The sequence below is a fragment of the Scyliorhinus torazame genome, chromosome 16 (genome assembly GCF_047496885.1).
Source record: "Scyliorhinus torazame isolate Kashiwa2021f chromosome 16, sScyTor2.1, whole genome shotgun sequence".
NCBI lineage: Eukaryota > Metazoa > Chordata > Chondrichthyes > Carcharhiniformes > Scyliorhinidae > Scyliorhinus > Scyliorhinus torazame.
The window spans coordinates 41,761,426-41,785,195 of record NC_092722.1 but is presented as its reverse complement, the minus strand read 5'-3'; the positions used below and the strand labels follow the sequence as shown (position 1 = coordinate 41,785,195).

At 48.0% G+C, this 23,770-nt stretch overlaps 1 protein-coding gene across 8 annotated transcripts in view; it reads left to right on the top strand.

The window, feature by feature from the left end:
- The window catches only part of prdm2a (PR domain containing 2, with ZNF domain a), a 277,892-nt gene that overhangs the window by 34,120 nt on the left and 220,002 nt on the right, over nt 1–23,770 (top strand). For 2 of the 8 annotated variants that reach the window (XM_072478396.1, XM_072478401.1), the window contains exon 2: nt 11,354–11,493. The exons of the other annotated variants lie outside the window; for them this stretch is intronic. The gene's annotated coding sequence lies outside the window, so the exon portion shown is untranslated. The remainder of the gene's footprint in view (nt 1–11,353; nt 11,494–23,770) is intronic. 8 annotated transcript variants of the gene reach the window in all.

Genomic DNA, 23,770 nt, shown 5'->3' with positions numbered 1-23,770 from the left:
CATTGCCAAATTTCTCCACAGGTCGTAGGTAATCCTGCTGAATGTATATCACCAATCCAGCATCATCGCTTCAATCTTCTGGAAACCTCATAAAAAGAGACTGGGCCTGCAGCCTCCTTTCCAGTGCAACTAGTGATGGACAATAAATGCTAGTATCGTTCCCATTCTCAGGAAAGATTGTGAGTTTTCTAAGGTGAAGTACTAGTGGCAGAAGAATGACATGATGGGACAAGAAACAAATCAGTGTCAGGAGAGAGAGGATACGTGCAGTGAGGATTTTGAAGAAGAGGTGAGAAAGATGATCGAGAAGTGCTTGAATTTTGAGAAACTGGAGCCCAAGATGAGATCTAAAGATCTGTGCCACTGGTTAACAGCTTCACAATGAGAGTAATGTGCTCCCCAATGTGTTTTGACCAGCATTGAGCTGATCTGCTCATATTTGGGCGACCTCTAATCCATATTGTGGAGAGAGTTATCATTCATACAAATGAAAATGAAAGGTCAGGTGCTCGGGATTTATTGGGTGTGATTTTTCTAAAGTGGACTGAGCAAATTATGCATATAATGGTCATTTGTGTTCTAATGTTCTACCAATTGGAAATAATTAAAACATAAAGCAGAATTGCTGCAAGTAGAGGTGATGTCTTAAGAAATAAATTATTTTGATGGTGCGTGATGTACATTGCTGTTCATTGTTTAGTTGCTGGTTGCAATATCAGATTCTTCCACTGTTGATTTAAATGTTTCATTATTAGGTTGTTGGTGACGGTATGGTTGCTTAAGAGAGCACATATTTAATCTACAATATTTTTGGCCATGGCTCCCTCCCTCAAAGAACATTATGATGATGATCATTATAAATGGCAGTAAAAAGTTAAATGGTATAACAAATCCTTTCATCGGTATGACTTCACCACCAGTTAGTGTCATATCTATAACTCTTCTACTATAATTATTGGCTGCGTATAGTGATACTGCTATTCTTGGTCGGAATGGAGATGATTAGGTTAATCCTGGTCAGTCGCTCTGTATGTGACATGGATTGATCTTTAATTTGCATTATATGGCTATCTCCCATTTGCTTCATTTTGCTGGAAAAGAAACTTGCTTTTATCAGAAGACTTTGCTGCAGTTTTGGTCATGAGTTTTGTGGTTAGACTGCGAAGACTGTGCTGTTTAAAATAGCCGATTTACTGCAGTCTGCTCTTTATATGGTCTATTTGCTGTTTTTTGAGTAAATTGATTTTGTTTTTTTGCTGTGAGTCCTGCCATATATCCTATTCCACTCCAACGGCTGAAATAGTGGAATACCCCATCTGACCTGCACATGTTTGTTAATGAGGTAAGCAACAGTTGAATCAATTTGGTACATTTGCTTGATAAACCAGGCAAAGCCCTTGTTTTTCTTTAAACATAACATAAGAAATAGAAGCAGGAGTAGACCACACACCCCTTGAACGTGCTCATTTCAAGTGTAATCATGTTTAATCATCTTAACTCCATTTTTCCACTGTCTCCCAACTCCAACGAGCAAAAGCCCAATTGACTCAGCTTCTCATTATGGGACAATCCCCTCATCCCAGGAACCAATTTGATTAACTTTGCTGTACCACCACCAAGGCAATATATTCTTCCTTAAATATTGTCACGTGAGAGTACCTTTTAAGAAATGGATGTTTAAGAAATGTACCTTTTAAGAAATGGGTGTTTATTGCTGCAGTGATGTCAGAGAGTGGGTAGAGCTGGGCTGTCTGTCAGTTGTTTACTTTCGTTTTAGGCTGTTTGCTGCAGGGTGTGTTTTAGTTTCGTTTTCAGAGCTGGCTAGCTGCAGTCACAGCCAGAAGGGGTATTAGTCTCTTTCTCTGTGATCTAAAAATTGTAAATTGATCCTTTAGTGATTTAAAACTAATAACTGCTCTCAGTAGTGTCTTTAACCTTTTCTTTTTTTAAGTCTTATGGATGTTAAAAGGACAGCTTAAGGATTACTTAGTGTTGTATTCTTTGTGGGTTGAATTTGAATTAATGGTTGCTAAGATGTTCACTATGTTTTAAAAAGGTTAACTTGAGTTCATAGAATAAACATTGTTTTGCTTTAAAAAATACTTTTCCATTTCTGCTGTACCACACCTGTAGAGTGGGCCGTGTGCTCCCCATACCACAATCTATTAAAAGTTGTGCGTCAGGTGAACTCCATGATATACTTTGGGGTTCTCCTAAACCCTGGCCCATAACAATATGGAAATCAAAACTTTAGACCATATTTGTGGTGTGGTCTCAGGAAAGCCCTGTTCAATTGTAGCAAGTCTTCCTTTCCATCTACCACCTTATTGCCCATTCTTTCATTGAGCAGGAGATACAAAAGACTGAGAACACGCACTAACAGATTCAAAAACAGCTTCTCCCCCGCTGTTACCAGACTCCTGAATGACTCTCTTATGGACTGAACTGATCTTTCCATAAACTTTCATAGATTATCATAGAATTTACAGTGCAGAAGGAGGCCATTCGGCCCATCGAGTCTGCACCGGCTCTTGGAAAGAGCGCCCTACCCAAGGTCAACACCGCCACCCTATCCCCATAACCCAGTAACCCCACCCAACACTAAGGGCAATTTTGGACACTAAGGGCAATTTATCATGGCCAATCCACCTAACCTGCACATCTTTGGACTGTGGGAGGAAACCGGAGCACCCGGAGGAAACCCACGCACACACGGGGAGGACGTGCAGACTCCGCACAGACAGTGACCCAAGCCGGAATCGAACCCGGGACCCTGGAGCTGTGAAGCAATTGTGCTATCCACAAGGCCACCGTGCTGCCCGTATACTTCTCTACTGAGTAGTATTACAATCTGTATGCTTCACCCGATGTCTGTGTCTATGTATTTACATTGTGTATCTATCGTATGTCCAATTTTTTTTCATGTATGGAACGATCTGTCTGGACTGTATGCAGAACAATACTTTTCACTGTACCTCGGTACAAGTGACAAATCCAAATCCATTCACTTAACCTGCCTGTATCTTGTTGCAGACTCTGTGCACTTCTTGCAGCTTACATTCCCCCTTAGTTTTATTTATAAACTTAGGTATGTTACTCTTAGTTGCAAGGCGCTAGAACCGATCCTTGCATCACTCCACCAGTTACAGGCTGCCAACTTTAAAATGCCTCTCTTATCCCCACTTTATTTCCTCTATCCATGCTAATATATCAACCCCAACTCTATTTGCCCTCATTTGCTTATTAATAAGCCTTTATTGTTCCACTTTAGCAACTGTCTTTTGAAAATCCAAATATACTATGGGTGTGATTTAACTACCACGTTGAGCCACATGGATCTGGGCACGCCAGTAAATAGTGGGAAACGGCAAAATCTAGATTCGCAAATTTAAGAGTATCCAATTCATTTTTTCCAAAAGGGGCAATTTAGCGTGGCCAATCCACCTAGCCTGCACATCTTCACTGGGAGAATGTGCAAACTCCACACGGACAGTGACCCAGAGCCAGGATTGAACCTGGGACCCTGGTGCCGTGAGGCAGCCGTGCTAACCACTGCACCACCGTGCTGCCCAGGCATGAGCCAGTTTGCAATTCACTTGGCCATCTCCCGTTGGCGAGTTCTGGATCTCGCCCCAAAGTAGCAAGCATATCATTCAAACTCATTTGCATTCATTTGAATCCCATTGGTGAGCTTGAAGTTGAATGCAGCGACCACATGGGAATTACCCGACTCCCCAGCGGCAAGTCACGTGGGTGCGTTGAGTACCCCTTTTCAAAAATGTGAAGCTGGCGCAATGGCTGCTGCGGGAAGTGATTAGCCTGGGGATCCTCTTGTGGATCAGGGGAGGGCACCTGAGCACGGTCTCCCTAATATTCCCGGCAGAGATCTGGGGCCTAGGGGCTCCTGATGTATCTGAGGGTGAGTGTGGGGAGCACGGGTTGCCAGCACAACTGGGTCGCAGAATGGCACTCTTGAGCGAGGGCAGGGGAGACTTGTGGGATTTGTGGGTCTGGAATAGAAGCCCTAATTGATTGTCGGTCCTTCTCCTTCTCCAATTCCTTACAGATACCAAAATGGATGGTGTCGGTCCCGCAACAGCTCCCCTTGGGTTGCTGGTGGCAGACCAGGCGGCCGGCCGCCAGAGAAATCGGAAACAATGACGCAGGCTGGAGGTGACGGCACCCCATGTGCAGGGGGCCGTAGCACATCCTGAAGACTGCACATCCCCATCGTGCTGATGAGGAATCCTGAGGTGAAGGCCAACTGCGCCCAAGGTGTACAGGCATCGTTGGGTCGTTCAACGAGATGGCGGATAGCATGTGCCACATAAGACTGCAGCTCAGGAATTAGTGTGCCACCTGTGCCACGTCCTTCCGGACTTGTCACCCCGTCGAGAAGGAGGATACCTGCTCCCGGTGGCCGTGAAGGTCACCACAGCCCTCAACTTGGATGTCAGCGGTTCATTTCAGGGCTTGAGCAGGGACCTGTGTGGTATTTTAATCTACAGCCCACGGGTGCATCCAGGCCCACCAAGATGCCCAGGCTGCAGGATTCTCTGCCATCGCCAGGATGCCCTAGGCCCAGGGGGCAATCGATGGCACACGTCACCCTGCGCACACCGGGTCACCAGGGAGTGCCCTTTATTAATATGAAGGGCTTCCACTCTCTGCATGTTCAGATTGTCTGCGACCACTGCCAACATATCATGTACGTGTGTGGCCGCTACCCAGGGAGTGTGCATGACAGCTACATCTTGGGGCACTTTGTGAACCATGGCGTCTTGACCACCCCAGGATGGCGGATTGGCTCTTTTTTTGGGGAGGGGGAAGTTACCCGCTAATGTCCAGCTGATGGTGCTGTGTGGAGGCCTGAGACCGAGGTGGAGAGCCAATTATAATGCGGCCCATGTTGCCACTCATGCTGTCGTTGAGTGGTCCATCAGACTGCTGAAAATGTGGTTCTGATGCCTGGACCGTTCTAGTGATGCCCTACAGTACACCTCCCAGAGGGGCTCCCACTGTGGTCTCCTGTGCCCTCCACAACATGGCACAGCAGCAGGGTAATATGCTGGAGGAGGGATATGCGGTTTGCCTAAGGAAGTGGAGGAGCCGGGGGATGGAGGACTGGTGGCGGCAAGGATTTGACAAACCCAGAGGACCAGGGAAGCCCTCGTCCTCACCAAATTCTCATAGGACGCGGTTATGTATGTCAGCTCAACCCTGCTCCGTCCCCGACCTCCCTGTTCCACACTCCAGAGGTTTGTGTAATATCTCTCCAGGGTGATGGGCCGTTGTCAACACACTTTGTCAGCGGAACCATGTACAAGGCAGGAGATTGATGATAACTCACTGTAAGGAAAGCTCCTCGTTAACAAAAAAGTTTGCTTCCTGTCTTTCTGCTGACAGCGCGATAGAACAAAGAACAAAGAAAGGTACAGCACAGGAACAGGCCCTTCTGCCCTCCAAGTCCGCGCCGACTTTGCTGCCCGACCAAACTACAATCTTCTACACTTCCTGGGTCCGTATCCCTCTATTCCCATCCTATTCATGTATTTGTCAAGATGCCCCTTAAATGTCACTATCGTCCCTGCTTCCACCACCTCCTCCGGTAGCGAGTTCCAGGCACCCACTACCCTCTGTGTAAAAAAAAAAAAAAAAAAAAAAAAAAACTTGCCTCGTACATCTACTCTAAACCTTGCCCCTTGCACCTTAAACCTATGCCCCCTGGTAATTGACCCCTCTACCCTGGGGAAAAGCCTCTGACTATCCACTCTGTCTATGCCCCTCATTATTTTGTAGACCTCTATCAGGTCACCCCTCAACCTCCGTCGTTCCAGTGAGAACAAACCGAGTTTATTCAACCGCTCGTCATAGCTAATGTCCTCCATACCAGGCAACATTCTGGTAAATCTTTTCTGCACCCTCTCTAAAGCCTCCACATCCTTCTGGTAGTGTGGCGACCAGAATTGAACACTATACTCCCAAGTGTGACCTAACTAGGGTTCTATACAGCTGCACCATGACTTGCCAATTCTTATACTCAATGCCCCGGCCAATGAAGGCAAGCATGCCGTATGCCTTCTTGACTACCTTCTCCACTGTGTTGCCCCTTTCAGTGACCTGTGGACCTGTACACCTAGATCTCTCTGACTTTCAATACTCTTGAGGGTTCTACCATTCACTGTATATTCCCTACCTGCATTAGACCTTCCAAAATGCATTACCTCACAATTGTCCAGATTAAACTCCATCTGCCATCTCTCCGCCCAAGTCTCCAAACAATCTAAATCCTGCTGTATCCTCATCGCTATCCGCAATTCCACCAAACTTTTGTGTCGTCTGCAAACTTACTAATCAGACCAGTTGCATTTTCCTACAAATCATTTATATATACTACGAACAGCAAAGATCCCAGCACTGATCCCTGCTGAACACCACTAGTCACAGCCCTCCAATTAGAAAAGCATCCTTCCATTGCTACTCCCTGCCTTCTATCACCTAGCCAGTTCTGTATCCACCTTGCCAGCTCACCCTTGATCCTGTGTGACTTCACCTTTTGTACTAGTCTACCATGAGGGACCTTGTCAAAGGCCTTACTGAAGTCCATATCGACAACATCCACTGCCCTACCTGCATCAATCATCTTTGTGACCTCCTCGAAAAACTCTATCAAGTTAGTGAGACACGACCTCCCCTTCACAAAACCATGCTGCCTCTCATTAATACGTCCATTTGCTTCCAAATGGGAGTAGATCCTGTCTCGAAGAATTCTCTCCAGTAATTTCCCTACCACTGACATTAAGGCTCACCGGCCTGTAGTTCCCTGGATTATCCTTGCTACCCTTCTTAGACAGAGGAATAACATTGGCTATTCTCCAGTCCTCCGGGACATCACCCTAAGACAGTGAGGATCCAAAGATTTCTGTCAAGGCCTCAGGAATTTCCTCTCTAGCCTTCTTCAGTATTCTGGGGTAGATCCCATCAGGCCCTGGGGACTTATCTACCTTAATATTTTTCAAGACGCCCAACACCTCATCTTTTTGGATCTCAATGTGACCCAGGCTATCTACACCCCCTTCTCCAGACTCAACATCTACCAATTCCTTCTCTTTGGTGAATACTGATGCAAAGTATTCATTTAGTACCTCGTCCATTTCCTCTGGCTCCACACATAGATTCCCTTGCCTATCCTTCAGTGGGCCAACCCTTTCCCTGGCTACCCTCTTGCTTTTTATGTACGTGTAAAAAGCCTTGGGATTTTCCTTAACCCTATTTGCCAATGACTTTTCGTGACCCCTTCTTGCCCTCCTGACTCCTTGCTTAAGTTCCTTCCTACTTTCCTTATATTCCACACAGTCTTCGTCTGTTCCCAGCCTTTTAGCCCTGACAAATGCCTCCTTTTTCTTTTTGACGAGGCCTACAATATCTCTCGTTATCCAAGGTTCCCCAAAATTGCCGTATTTATCCTTCTTCCTCACAGGAACATGCCGGTCCTGAATTCCTTTCAACTGACACTTGAAAGCCTCCCACATGTCAGATGTTGATTTACCCTCAAACATCCGCCCCCAATCTAGGTTCTTCAGTTCCCGCCTAATATTATTATAATTAGCCTTCCCCCAATTTAGCACATTCACCCTAGGACCACTCGTATCCTTGTCCACCAGCACTTTAAAACTTACTGAATTGTGGTCACTGTTCCCGAAATGCTCCCCTACTGAAACTTCTACCACCTGCCCGGGCTCATTCCCCAGTACCAGGTCCTGTTCAGCCCCTTCCCTAGTTGGACTGTCTACATATTGTTTTATGAAGCCCTCCTGGATGCTCCTTACAAACTCCGCCCCGTCTAAGCCCCTGGCACTAAGTGAGTCCCAGTCAATATTGGGGAAGTTGAAGTCTCCCATCACCACAACCCTGTTGTTTTTACTCTTTTCCAAAATCTGTCTACCTATCTGCTCCTCTATCTCCCGCTGGCTGTTGACAGGCCTGTAGTAAACCCCCAACAAGTAAACCCACACCCATCCTCTGAACGGGGTCAGCATTGGGGTGTTTGATCTTGGACCACCGTGCCTGGGGGCGGGTTTGGGAGGAGCAGAGGGCAACAGGGTGGGAGGTGTAGACATGCAGTGAAGATTAACATTACAGAGGCTTTATATATATCAGGTGTAACATATTTTAATAGTGAACATTTGACATTTCCATTCCCCTATGCTTCACATTTCCATTCCCCCTAACTACAGATAGTGACCCCCCTGGTGCTCCTCCAGCATCTTGAGCTTTTGTGGTCTACTGCTATGTCTAGGTGTGTCTCCAGGATGCACATGACAGGTGGAAGCAGCTTGCTGCTTTCCACGCTCTGTGGCCTTTGATGTTTGGAGATGTCCTCTGGAGGGCCTGTAGCTGGAGGTCCCCAGCCGACTTGTAGGTGCCAAAGGCGTCAGCGTGTCACTGTGTTCTGCACTCTGCCCTTGAGATGCGCTGGTGTCAGGAGGGAGGAAGTATTCAGAAGAATTGGAGATTGCCGTGGTCAGGCAGGTGACGGACTTGGTGGCAGGCCTCGGGTTGGCCTCCAGTACCATCCTTCTTCCTGACAGTGCCTGTAGGACCCTGGGGGATTCCATGGGATGGATGGGTAGCTGGAGTGAGCTCCAAAGGCCTCTGAATCATCTGGTGGTTCCCCATTGTCTGCACCATGGTGCCACTCCCTCAGCGATGGCCTGGGCCATACTCGTTCTTCAGTGCCTCGGCAATATCCACCTGCATCTGGAACACGTCCCTCAGCGCCTGGGACATGACGCTGAGCCCTCAGCTATGGTCATCACAGACTGAGCCAAGGCACCACTATTCAAGTAGTGGACATCATGGTCCAGGATTTCCACTGCAGTCGGTACTCTAGCATTGTTGGCCTTGGTGCCCCGCATTGTCTGCACCATCACCTGCACTCAAAGCCTCTGGGACTCCTCCAATTAGCTATGCAGTCGCTGGAATGTACCTGACATCCCCTCCTGAATGTTATGGCTCTAGCCTATCATTTGCATCAGCACTGGGAGAACCTTGTGCAGAGGCTCGGCATCTGATTGGGACTCAGCTGAGTCCTGGGATCCAGCAGACCTCTGACTCCCTTGGATGTTCCTGCCTCCACCTGATGTGTATCAGCAACTGTGTGGTGCTCACCAAATTATGCCCCGGAAGCCTGCCGAGTAATGACCGAGGTGTGTATCTGCGCAGGTGGAAGGTGGGGTGATAGCTGTGTCGCCTCAACGGTAGTTTCCTTGGAGCTCTCCTCTGAGGTGGTCTCTTAGGTGGCGGGGGTGGAACGACTTCTGGATGGCCCAGCTTCATCAGATGGAGATCCTGCAAGTCATTGGGCATGTAGTAAGTGAGAGGGAAGGATCATTTTGTATGACATGAATTACTCACTTGAGACATGTCATCTGGGTGACGGGGCAGTGGATCCTTATCTCTCTGGTGCAGACCAACTTTACTGTCAGTGACTGCTCTCCTTGGCCAACTCCATGATCTCCAGGCCTCATTCTTCATATGGGGGGGAAGAATCGGATTTCTGGGACTTGCACCCCGTCTTGGCCCTGTGAGAAGTGAGCCCTTTCCTGCTTATCATGGACTATCTTCTGCGGGGACAAAGAGATGGCATTGTGAGCCATTTCTTGATGGGTTGGCGGGCGGGGGGGTCAATAGCAGGTGGAAACCGCACATGGATATGAAATAGTTGTACTGGTGGATGTCAACGGGTTTTGAGGAACAAGCACAAAGATTGGATGTGGGGAGGGTGTGTGGTATAAACCAGTGATTTGTGGAGGGGGGGGGCTTGGGAATTTGAGGGGTGGTACGTGGAACTGATGCCTGGAGAGAGGTGGTAACTTATCCTTGCAGCTCACTGGAGTTTGTTGGTCTACTTCCAACATTGGATGGCGGGGCCTCCTGGTCATGTTGCCCACACTGACAGCCGCTGCCACTGCCTCCTTTGCTGACCTTGCTGTTGGTCCTCCAACCTCCTCGGGCCACAGGGTGCCCTGCATCTCATTCAGTACTGAGAAGCCTGGCCAGGTCGGCATCCCCAAAGTGAGGAGCAGGTCTGCGTGCTGCCATGGCTTGTGTGTTGACTGGGAGTGAATGGTGAGAGAGCATTTAAAAGCAGCTCCCCTTGTTAGTGGCAAGAAGCTGAGGTGTGAGTCCGGCGAATCAGACGTCGAGACAGCCAGTAATGGCAAGCTGCTCGTGGGAGATGGGGATTCACTCCCGGCACTCATTTCCGGCACTAAGTGCCATTGAATATGAGTCACGATTTCACCAATGCGGCTGTCGAGGAACACCCTACCAAACGCACCCAAAATGACACTTCGAAATGTTTCCATTGAATCACGTCCTATATCTACTTTTTATTCATTCAATCGGATATGGATTAGGCCTGCATTTATTGCCCATCCCTAATTGCCCTTGAACTGAATTGGCTTGCAGAGGACAGTCAAGCGACAACCACATTGCCATGGATCTGGAATCACATGTAGGCCAGACCTGGTAAGGATGACCGATTTCCATCTCTAAAGGACAGATGGGTTTTTACAACAATTGACAATGATTTCATGGTGATCATTAGATTTTAATTCCAGATTTTTATTGATTTTAAATTTTACCATCTGCCATGGTGAGATTCAAACACAAGGTCCCCAGAGCAGTGCTCTAGGTTACTAGCCCAGTGACAATACCGTTGCGCTACTTACTGCCTCTTTCCTTTATCTATCCTACAAGTTACATCTTCAAAAAATTCTAAATTTATTGTATATCATGATTACGCTTTCCTACAGTCATGTATAATAGTATTGAATATCATCATAGGATCTTCTCTGTACACCACTACAGAAGGGGAGCTGAGTGATATATTTTTTAGGGACTTGATTGGGTAGACACTGAGAGATTGTTTCCACTGGTTAGGGAATCTAAAACATGGGGGCACAGTCTCAGGATGAGGAACCAATCATTTAAGAATGAGATGCGGAGAAATTATTTCCCTCAAAGGGTTGTGAATCTTTTTAATTTTCTAACGTTCTAATGAGAATCGGTTAAAGCAGCTTTGTGACATCACAGGTCAGGCCAGTTTAAATAATCAAATTTCATGTGGGGTTGCATCACAAAGCTGCTTTAACTGTTTTCTTCATTACCTGAAAGCTCACATGTGAGGAGCAGGAATGAGCAGTGCGTAAATAAGTCGCTATTTTGCAGCCTCGCTGGTGAAGATACCATACCCTCCAAGCTGCCTGTGTTTCTACCCTTTACTCATCGACATTACAAGGAAACTACTGTATTCAGAGTGCTCACGTTTTTGTTTTGTTTCATTAAGAACAAAGAACAAAGAAAAGTACAGCACAGGAACAGGCCCTTTGGCCCTCCAAGCCCGAAGCTAGCTGATTGACAAGATCCATTGAACAAGGATTCCATGAAGGCAGAAGCTGAAAACACAGCTGAGAATGATGAATATTGGTAAACATTTAAAAAAAAGAAAACCAGTTGAGTCATGGGTTAAACGTGGAGTTCCATATCTCCTACAAATGTTTGAAGAAACTTAATGACCCAACAATTAGGAGAGCAAAATGTTTTGGAAATAGGTTGTTACTTGACAGGCGGTTGCATTTCTTAGCTTGTCAAGCCTGCTGACTTACGGATGGTATGTCTCACTGATCTGCAGATAAGTGACTTCCATAGTCTCTACTGCTGTGCTTAACAGTGCCATTTCAGAAAGCTGATGTTGGCTATCTGACACACTTTATCAGTGTTTTCTAATGGCTAGTGTAATGGGACGATCATAATGTAGGGATATAAAACATGAAAGTAACATTAAAACTCCATTCACAACATTCAATTTAGATGGCTTTACAAGTCTGTGATAGTTAGACAAAATTAATAGCTATCTCAAAGTAGTAAGGTTTTATCCATTCTTCAATTTTCATTCCTTGTAGTGACTCCATTACTAGGACATGGTCCAAGGGCAGTGATTGCCCTCTAGTACCTTGCTTAAATGACTATTTTTCATGTGCCAATATGATTTACAAAGAGGATACCAGAACGAAGAGGTAATAACTACCAGGAAAGGTTAAACACACTAGTGGCTCTATTTTCCTGGAAAAGAGAAGGTTGAGAGATCAGCTGGGGAAGCTTTAAAATAGTGTTGGTGGAGGTGGGGGTGGGGGTGGGGTGGGGGGGATGGGGGGTGGGGGGGGGGGGCGCGCGGAGCGCAGCAAAGAGGGCTGTGGGGTGGTTACAAAACTAAGTGCCATAATTATAAGAGAGCCTCCAATAAAGAACTCAGGAGCAACTTTACCCAAAGAGTGGTTAGTGGGAAACTCGCTACCACAAGGTGTCGTGAATAGTGCTGCTGCATCTAAGGGAAAGCCAGATAAGAATAGGTGAAAAGAGAAGTACAGTAGCAGGATATGTTGCGAGAGGTAGGGTGGCAAGAGACTTATAGCTGTTGGACTTAATAGTCTGTTGTTGGGCTGTAAATTCTGTGCAACTGTGATGTGAATGCTGGCAAGCAGTATACAATTGTGAAAGATATCGTGAGTTCACAAGCAGCCACACGGGAAGCGTAGAGAACGAAAGGTTTATTTACAGAGGTAAAAAAGTACTATATACGCAGGTCCCAGAAGGGGAAAGGCGTGATGCTGGGCACGATATGATCCTTGGATAACAGTGTTCAAGCACGTGTCTGGGCTGCCAATGTATCCATAAAATGCATCATAACGACTACCTTGTTGGCTCTGGGAGGCACCAGCGGTCCCCTCTGAAGCGGCAGCCTATTCAGTGCATCAGCATTCACACTCTGCGTCCCAGGGCGGTGTTCATACACAGCCAAAAAGGGGGCCCATTGTTGAATTATGACCAGTGCTGTTGGTGGTGTTGCCACTTCATTATCAAACCACAAGCAGCGAGTATGTTTCTTGTATTGACCAAATGACCCACACAACCAGAATGTTAGTTCAAAGACAGTTTATTATTAAACACAAGACTTATCTCTCTGTGCAATGATACACGCGGCTACGCATTAAACTACACCTATCTACTAAGATGACCTTTACTTAACTTCTGGATGACCAGCTCTGAGCGGGTAGATAAGGCCTTTATCTGAGTCCCCACCTGTGTCGGCTGGAAATCGTCAGGTTCGTCTCGGCTGCGGCTCGTCTCTCTCAGGTAGCGATCGCGGTCTTGAACTTGGCTGGTCGTTATGCTGCAATTGGAGTGGGTACAGGCCGGTCCCAAAAGAGGCCGATGCCTAGTGCGCAGGGCTTCTTATCCTCTTTCGCGCCCTTTTGGGTGGGGTTAACTCCGGATCCAATGGATTGATAGGATCTTGATCACTCTGATCGATACCGGCCAATTAGGGGCGGGTACCTTTATGGCTGTGCGGGTCCTAGTCGTTATTGTTCCAAGTGTGTATGCCTTTCCAAATAAGGGGAGGTGGCGCCAGGGAGTCTGCTACTGTTGCTATTTCTTAATTTGAGTCTATTGTCCTGGGGAAATCGGTAATTGACCTTTAACAGGTGCAAGTTTCAATTGGGTCTGGTTTTCCTTTGCACAATACACAGAGGCTGTGCACTGTCTGTGTCCTGGCTTGACCACAATTCCCTTTATCCTTTGCGGGCGGCCATTTTAGATGACCACAGTGGGATGGCCCTCTTTGAACAACCCCAGCAGTGACTCGTGATCGGTCAGTACCATGAACCGACGTTTGTAGACGTACGGGTGGAACGTCTTTATGGCGAAGACCATGGCCAGACCCTCTTCTAATTTGGGCATAATTGCGCTTAGCCGTGGCCAGCATTCTGGAGGTGAAAGTAATTGGAAGCTCCCTGCCGTCGCTCATTGGATGTGACAACACGGCGTTGATGCCATATGGCGGGATGTAGCAGGTGACCAAGAGTGGTTTTGCAGGGTCAAAGTGGATCAGCAGCTGAGAAGAAGTGAGCTGCCTTTTTATCTTGGCGAACGGCACCTCCTGCGCTGCCCCCCCATGCCTGGTTCTTTTGAGTGAATTGTACAGGGGGAGGGGGGGGGGGGGGTGCGGCAGCATAGTCGCAAGGCCCGAGGTGAATTTGCCATTGTAATTTACAGGCCCCAGGAATGAACAGAGCTCTGCTGCGCCTCCCGCATGGGACCTATCGGATGGTCCGCACTTTGTCTTCAACTGGATGGATGCCTTCCCGGGCCACGTGATAACACAGGTCATTTCTTGAGCGTGAAAGATGCACTTCTCTCTACAAAGGCAAGCAACAGAGCACCTCATCCTGGTTATGCAGGTGGTCCTGTTCAGATGTTCCTGTGACCAAAACGTCATCCAGATGGACTGCCACGCACAGTAACCCCTGCCGAATATTCTCCATTATGTGCTGGAAAATAGCGTAGGACATCGACACCCCAAAAGGCAACCTTGTGTAGTCGTACAGGTCCAGATATATGTTCTTCACCACATACTGGCAAGGCACTGGGTCCAGCACCAACTGCTACGCGTGGCTCATATCGAGCTTGGTAAACAAGCGACCTCCGGCCAACTCGGCATTTAGGTTCTCAGTCTGTGGCATCAGTTATCGTCTAACTTGGAGGCTTTATTCACCGTCCATTTATAATTGTCACAGGGCTAAACTGTGCCATCGGGCTTACTGGGGTGATTGGTGCTGCCTAATCCACAAACTTCACCGGCTGGTTGATCCCCAGGTCTTTGGGCTGACCGAATGCCACTTCAACCGTCGGCAGTTCGCCATGGCACAGTGAATTGTCCCCTACCCGGTCTTGAAGTACTTGATCAACTTGAACCCTCCCGAGCCCATTCAGAAAACCTTCTGCCAAACTTTGTGACATGCGCCAAGAATTCCGTTATGGACTCCCCGGGGGTCCGATCGGCTGTATTGAAGTGCTACTGATGACTGTTGGCTTGGGGTTGAAATGATCTGCCGCAAGCGCTACCAGGTCCACGGATGACTTTGAATCCGGGGCGGCGGGGTATGTTAGGCTCTTAATCACACTAAAGGTGGACACCCCACAGGCAATCAAGAGGATCACAGTCTGACATTCATCTCCAATTATGATGTTGGCTCAAAAACAAAAGTCCCAATAGAGACTACCCGCGCCTGGCTTATACTTGGGCTGGGTATTTATATTCTGGTTTCTTCTCCTGCTCCGTTTTTATATTCTGGTTTCTCGCCTCCTCAGCGGGGAAGCTCGTACTCCTCGAGACTCTCAGGGAACCTATTTGGCCCAGCCCCATTGGTATAGTGTAGGTTACAACAATATCAAAGTTGAACCTGATACTGTTCTTGATGTTCACATTTTGTTCTATTGCTGTTGAATAATCAAATGCCAGCACCAGGCCGATTACCTGGCCATTTGACCCCCCCACTACCTAAACAGGGAAATAGGGAAAGCTGTAGCAATACTGGGATTCTCCCTGGCAAGGAGTAAACTTGCACCCTTTCAATGCCCTGTTCTCCAATTGTTATCCTCTTTGCTGACCAGAGGATCATCTTTATCTATAAACTTTGACCGTATCTGTGAGCTATAAGGGGAGTCTTAAAACATAGGGCTTTACTGCCCATCGTTGATATGTTAGGGAAGAATTTTATGACCTTGCCACAGAGGCTTGAAAATGCAGCAAGCCATTCAAAAATCCATTGACTTCCAGGGAGGCCAGAAAATTCCACCAGCTAAAGGGGCCATAAAATTCAGCCGATAGAAACTTTGGATCAATAGATCTTGGATGTCTGGCTGTTCATTGGGATCCAAAATTAGATAACTACTGCGCACCTCCCTCTCAAAAAAAGAAACAATCACAAATTTGAAAGTCTTCAGGACATTTAGGTTTTCTCCCCCTATTATTCGTTCATGGGATGTGGGCATTGCTGGCCAGGCCAGCATTTGTTGCCCATTCATGAGGGCATTTAAGGGTGAACCACATTGCTGTGGGTCTGGAGTCACATGTAGGCCAGACCAGGGTAAGGATGATCGATTTCCTTCCCTTTTTAAAAAAAAAAAAAAATATTTTATTAAAGTCTTCAAACACAATTTTTCCACTTTACAAATCATCAAAAAAAAATAACACACTAACTAATAAATAACATAATTTAACTGAAAATAGTGATATGACAAAGTAACCAAAAAGTAGTGCCCCGCCCCCCCCTTTCTCTCTGGGCTGCTGCTGCTGACGATCTATTTTCCTTTAACGTTCCGCGAGATAGTCAAGGAACGGTTGCCACCGCCTGGAGAACCCCTGAACCGATCCTCTCAACGCAAACTTCATCCGTTCCAGTTTTATGAACCCTGCCATGTCGTTTATCCAGGCCTCCAAGCCGGGGGGTTTCGCTTCCTTCCACATTAGTAAGATCCTTCGCCGGGCGACCAGGGACGCAAAGGCCAGAATATCGGCCTCTTACGCCTCCTACACTCCCGGCTCTTCCGCTACCCCAAATATAGCTAACCCCCAGCCTGGCTTGACCCGGACCTTCACCACCTTTGAGATCACTCTTGCCACTCCCCTCCAGTACTCATCCAGTGCCGGACACGACCAGAACATATGTGTGTGGTTCGCCGGGCTTCCCAAGCACCTCCCGCACCTGTCCTCCACTCCGAAGAACCTGCTCAGCCTTGCTCTGTGTAGAACCTTGAATTGTATCAAGCTAAGCCAGGCACACGAGGAAGAGGAATTTACCCCACTTAGGGCATCAGCCCACAGCCCCTCCTCAATCTCCTCCCCCAGCTCTTACCATTTTCCTTTCAGCTCCTCTACCAGCGCCTCCCCCTCGTTTCTCATCTCCTGATATATTTCGGACACTTTGCCCTCCCCGACCCATACCCCTGAGATCACTCTATCCTGGATCCCCTGTGTCTGGAGCAGCGGAAATTCCCTCACCTGTTGCCTTGTAAATGCCCTCACTTGCATATATCTAAAGCTATTCCCCGGGGGCAACTCATACTTTTCCTCCAGCGCTCCCAGGCTCGCAAACTTCCCGTCAATAAACAAGTCTCTCAATCTCCTAATTCCTGCCCGATGCCAGCTCTGGAACCCTCCGTCCATCCTTCCTGGAGCAAACCTATGGTTATTCCTGATCGGGGACCACACCAAGGCACCCGTCACCCCCCTATGCCACCTCCATTGCCCTTAAGGTTGCCACCATCACTGGGTTTGTGGTATACTTTTTCGGGGAAAGCGGTAGTGGCGCCGTCACCAGCGCCTTTAGGCTCGTTCCTTTACAGGACGCCATCTCCAGCCTCTTCCACGCCGCCCCCTCTCCCTCCCTCATCCACTTGCAAACCATCGCCACATTGGCGGCCCAGTAATAGTCGTCCAGATTCGGCAACGCCAGTCCCCCCCTGTCCCTGCTGCGCTGCAGGAACCCCCTCCTTACCCTCGGGGTCTTCCCTGCTCACACGAAACTCAGAACACTCCTATCTATTTTCTTAAAAAAGGCCTTCGTGATCAAAATGGGAAGACATTGAAACACAAAAAGAAACCTTGGGAGGACCATCATCTTTACCGCCTGCACTCTGCCCGCTAGTGAGAGCGGCAGCATATCCCACCTCTTGAAATCCTCCTCCATCTGCTCCACCAGCCGCCTCAGATTGAGTTTGTGTAGAGTTTCCCAGCTCTTGGCTACCTGAATCCCCAAATATCGGAAGCTCCTTTCCACTCCCCTTAACGGCAGGGTGTCTATCCCTCTTCCCTGATCCCCGGGGTGTACTACGAAAAGCTCACGCTTCCCCATATTAAGCCTGTATCCCGAAAAATCTCCAAACTCCCTCAATATCTGCATAACCTCTGTCATCCCCACCACCGGATCCGCCGCATACAGCAGTAGGTCATCTGCGTAGAGTGACACTCGATGTTCCTCTCCCCCTCTAACCACCCCCCTCCATTTCCTAGAGTCTCTCAACGCTATGGCCCATGGTTCAATTGCCAGCGCGAACAGCAATGGGGACAGGGGGCACCCCTGCCTTGTTCTCCGATGTAACCGAAAATACTCCGATCTCTGCCGATATGTGACTACACTTGCCACTGGGGCCCCATAGAGGAGTCTGACCCAACTGACAAACCCCTCCCCGAACCCAAACCTCCTCAACACCTCCCATAAATACTCCCACTCTACCCTATCGAATGCCTTCTCTGCATCCATCGCTACCACTATCGCTGCCTCCCCCTCCGCTGGGGTCATCATTATCACCCCCAACAGCCGTCGCACGTTGACATTCAATTGTCTCCCCTTTACAAACCCTGTATGGTCTTCATGCACCACCCCCGGAACACAATCCTCGATCCTCATCGCGAGCACTTTTGCCAGCAACTTGGCGTCTACATTCAGGAGCGAGATAGGCCTATATGACCAGGCATTGCAGCGGATCTTTATCACGCTTCAGGATTAGTGATATCGTCACCTCCGACATTGTCGGGGGTAGAGTCCCCCCTTCTCTGGCCTCGTTAAAGGTTCTCTCCAGCAGCGGGGCCAACAAGTCCACATATTTCCTGTAAAATTCCACCGGGAACCCGTCTGGTCCCGGGGCCTTCCCTGCCTGCATGTTCCCCAGCCCTTTAGTCACCTCATCCACCCCAATTGGCGCCCCCACACCTGCCACCTCCTGCTCCTCCACCCTCGGGAACCTTAGTTGGTCCAGAAACTGTTGCATCCCCTCTTTTCCCTCCGGGGGTTGGGACCTATATAGCCTCTCATAAAAGGTCTTAAACACCTCGTTTATCTTCCCTGCTCTCCGCTCCGTAGTTCCCGTTTCATCCCTAACCCCCCCTATTTCCCTCGCCGCTATCCTCTTATGAAGCTGGTGGGCCAGCAGCCGGCTCGCCTTTTCCCCATATTTGTATCTCATCCCCTGTGCCTTCCTCCACTGTGTCTCTGCCTTCCCTGTGGTCAGCAGGTCAAACTCCGTCTGAAATCTTCGCCTCTCTCTAGATAGTCCTTCGTCCGGGGCCTCCGCATATCTTTTATCCACACTCAAAATCTCCCCCACTAATCTCTCCCTTTCTTTGCCCTTTTTTTTCTCCTTGTAAGCCCTAATGGAGATCAACTCTCCCCTAACCACCGCCTTCAGCGCTTCCCATACTACCCCCACCTGGATCTCACCGTCATCATTGGCCTCCAGGTACCTCTCAATACATCCCCGCACCCTTCCACAGACCCCCTCATCCGCCAATAGTCCCACATCCAGTCGCCAGAGTGGGCGCTGTTCCCTCTCCTCTCCTAGTTCCAGATCCACCCAGTGCAGGGCATGGTCTGAAACGGCTATGGCCGAATACTCCGTTCCTGCCACCCTCGAAATCAGTGCCCTGCTCAAGACAAAGAAATCTATCCGGGAGTATATCTTATGGACATGGGAGAAAAAGGAGAACTCTTTGGCCAACGGCCTGGCAAATTTCCACGGATCCACTCCCCCCATTTGCTCCATAAACCCCCTGAGCACCTTGGCCGCTGCCAGCCTTCTTCCAGTCCTGGATCTAGACTGATCTAACCCTGGATCCAGCACAGTATTGAAATCCCCCCCCCCATTACCAGGCTTCCCACCTCCAGGTCCGGGATACGCCCCAGCATCCGCTTCATAAATCCAGCGCGTCGTCCCAGTTCGGGGCATATACATTTACCAACACGACCTCCTTTCCCTGCAATCTACCACTCACCATCACATATCTACCACCGTTGTCCACTACTATATTCCTAGCCTCGAACGACACCCGTTTCCCCACCAATATCGCCACCCCTCTATTTTTTGCATCCAACCCTGAGTGGAACACCTGTCCCACCCATCCTTTCCTTAACCTAACCTGATCCGCCACCTTCAGATGCGTCTCCTGAAGCATGACCACGTCTGCCTTCAGTCCTTTTAAGTGCGCGAACACTCGGGCCCTCTTAATCGGCCCATTTAGGCCTATCACATTCCACGTGATCAGCCGGATTGGGAGGCCCCACCCCCACCCCCACCCCCGCCGCCGACTAGCCATCTCCTATTCTAGGCCAGTGCCCCGTCCAGGTCCCGCGCACCCACCCGTCCCCCAGGCGGCGCACTCCCGTCCTGACCACCTCTTTCCTTGCCAGCTCCCCCTCGCTCCCAGCAGCAGCAACCCAGTTGACCCCCCCCCCCCGCTAGATCCCCATCAAGCATGGTTACTCCCCCCATGATGCTTCAGAAAGTCAGCTGACTCCAACTGACCCCGGCTTCCCCCGCTCTTTCCTTGACCCCCCCGTGTGTGGAACTCTCGTCCTCCTTGCACCTATCTTCCCGCCATCATCTCCCTAGCGCGGGAAAAGACCCGCGCTTTCCTGGATCGGCCCCGCCCTCCATGGCGCAGCTCCCCCATTCCCCGCCCCCCCCTCAGTCCTTTTTTTCCACCGGCGCCCACATTTCTCAGTGTCCCCCCGTCAAGAAGAGAAAAAAAAAACCCCCGTCTATCGTCTCGATACTGTGAACTCCCATTCCCCAATTTACATTTCTATATATCAACATCGTCGTCTCCCCCACAGCATCAGTCCCTCAGTTCTGGTCCAATTTCTTTTCTTGAATAAAGGTTCATGCCTCATCCGACGTTTCAAAGTAGTAATGTTTGTCTTGGTGCGTGACCCACAATCGCGCCGGCTGCAGCATCCCAAACTTTATTTTCTTCTTGTGAAGCACTACCTTGGCCCGATTAAAACTCGCCCTCCTTCTCGCCACCTCCGCGCTCCAGTCCTGATACACTCGAATCACCGCATTCTCCCACCTGCTACTCCGTACCTTCTTGGCCTAGCTCAAAACCGCCTCTCTGTCGGTGAAGCGGTGAAATCTCACCACTATCGCCCTTGGTGGTTCTCCAGCCTTTGGTCTCCTCACAAGGGACCCGGTGAGCCCCTTCCACCTCCAGGGGGCCCGAAGGGGCCTCAGCTCCCATTGGCGAATGGAGCATCGTGCTCACATAAGCCCCAACGTCATCTCCCTCCACTCCCTCGGGGAGACCCAGAATCCGGAGGTTCTTTCTTCTCGAGCTGTTCTCCAGGACTTGGAGCCTTTCGATACACCTCTTATGTAGTGCCTCGTGCGTCTCCATTTTTACCGCTAGGCCCAGGATCCCATCCTCGTTCTCAGCTGCCTTCACCCCACGGAGCTCTATCGCCTGGGCCTTTCGCGTTTCTTTTAGCCCTTCGATTGCCAATAACATCGGCGCCAGCACCTCCTTCTTTAATTCCTCCACACACCGTCGGAGGAATTCCTGCTGGTCCGGGCCCCATGTCGTCTGGGCTCCATCCGTCGCCATCTTGCTTCTTCCTTCTCTTCTCTGCCGCTGCTCCAAAGGATCCTTCGCAATCTGGCCACTACCACCGATCTTTTCCATACACACCCGGGGGGACTCCTTCCTTCGTCACCCCACACTGGGTTTGGTCAAAAAAAAAAATTCCGTTGGGGCTCCCAAAAAGAGCCCAAAAGTCCGTTAGAACGGGAGCTGCCGAAACGTGCGGCTTAGCAGTGCATCGCCGCAACCGGAAGCCCCTCGATTTCCTTCCCTAAAGGACATCAGTGAACCAGATGGGTTTTTACAACAATCAACAATTGTTTCATGGTCATCATTAGACTTTTAATTCCAGATTTTTTTTATTGAATTCAAATTCCACCATCTGCGCTGGTGGGATTTAAACCCATGTCCCCAGAGCATTACCCTGGGTCCAGTGACAAAACCACTACTAGTCCAATGATAAAATGACTACGTCGCTGCCTCCCCAAGATGAAACCATTTTAGTGCATCACCCTTTATTCTCTAAGAACCTGGGTTAGTGAAGGACTAAAGTGGTCCGTCTGATTGTCTAGGAAATGTCATATTACTATATTTCTTCTACACTTCGTCACAGTTCAGGATTTCAGACTTTTGTTCTGCAGGTTTTGTTTGATTTTTATCGGATCAATCATTCAGATGAAGTGGAATTCAGAGACTATTGGATAATCAGGGTGTATAGATGTACGTCACTCCACATTCAATCCTCATCCTTGGCTTTAGTTCTTTTTAAAAAAAAATATATCCAACTTTATATTCGAAGCAGCTGATGTGTTGCTCCAATGGCTTTACCAGTAGGCTGGAACTAGAGTGAAAAGTTTACATGAGCTGTTGCCATTAAACATGTGGATAAGAATTTACGGTGAAAGGAGTTAACAGGAAGTGCACTGAACAATAAGTTCCTAAAAATACATATTACATCTGTTGTGATTAACTGAAGTTTAGCAGTAAAATTACCCATAACAGCCGAAGGCAAGGTGAATGTAGAGGTTACAGATTGCTTGAATCCAGTGTTCAATGACCAATTAAATATTAGGAAGACCAAAGCCATTGTTTTCATGCCACAAAATCCATTCCCTGGCCATTGTTTGAGGCCATTGCTTAATCTAAATATTTTATTTCTCCCTTTACTAAGTTTGACACTATCCCTGCTGTAGAATCTGTGACTTCTATATATTTTAATGTTCATATATCCTTTAGAATCTTAAATACTTATCAAGGTGTTCCCAGATTTTCTATTCTGTATTGCAAACTTTCCTGTCACTTAGAGCTGCTTAATACCAGCTATTAATTTTGTTTCCCTCTGCTGAATTGTGTCTGGCCATTTTTCTCATAGAAACTAGAATAATGAACAGAACCCCACCTATGATCAGCCACCATTCCGTACAAACTCATTTGTAATACTACCAAAGCTGTTAATTTTTGAGGCGTTTCTTGCACCCTCCCCCATTTCACTTCTTTCCCAAAAATAGTGACGCTTGTTGGATGTAGGTACCAGGCTATGCCAGTCTTGTGGCAAAATTGTTCACACTTTCTTTCATGTGCGATCTTTGCCAGGAAACAGTTCTCCATACACCGAATTGTAAGAAGTTTGGAATCTTCTCTTCCACAAATGGCAGATGTTGATAGATTTATGTTAACCAGGGGTATTTAAGTAGGATATGGTGCAAAAAGGTATATGGAGGAGTTAGGCTAAGGGTTGGCCATGATCTTACTGGCTGTACAGGCTTGAGGGACTAACTGGGCTATTCCCTGTACTGTGTTCCAAATTTACAGGATTCCCTGTTGAAATCTTCCTATTTGTACTGTCCACAGAAGAAATATTGATCCTTATAAATTCAATTTGTACAGTCTCTTACAAAGATCACCTGATTTTATTTTAAAGGAATCACTGATACCCACTAGTTAAGATGTCAAGAGTCTGGGCTCAGGATCAAGAACATTGGGTCTTAAGGTTAATGAGGTTTTGTTTTGTTTTGGACAGAAGTTGAAGAGCAAGGCTATCACTTGAGTATTTTCACAGAATGTTCCCAATTTCTATTCTTTAATAATCTCTAGAATTTCAGTGAAGCATAACCGTGAGTGAAATGTTCTTACTGTGTTCACTTTAAATTGGAAAAGCAATAATGTTGGGTTGTGCCGGAGCTTTTTTTATATCTGAGCTTGGGTGATATACTGGCTGCAACATGTCCCTGTAATTGGGAATGGTAGGAACAATTTGAGGTGACAATTTATAAAGCCACTTTTATAATATAAAATAAAAACAGGAAGTCCCGGAAATACGCAGCAGGTCTGTGAAGAGAGAAACAGTTTACGCTTCAAGCTGAATATGATTTCTTCAGAAAGCTACTTTTATATCCATTTACTGCTGCTAGTCGCACCAGCTCTCATAAATTTAATATTATTGCCAGACTGGTGAATCCGGTTAGGTGTACTTTGCTTCTACAAGTGCAGCCATGATAAAGGTTACTA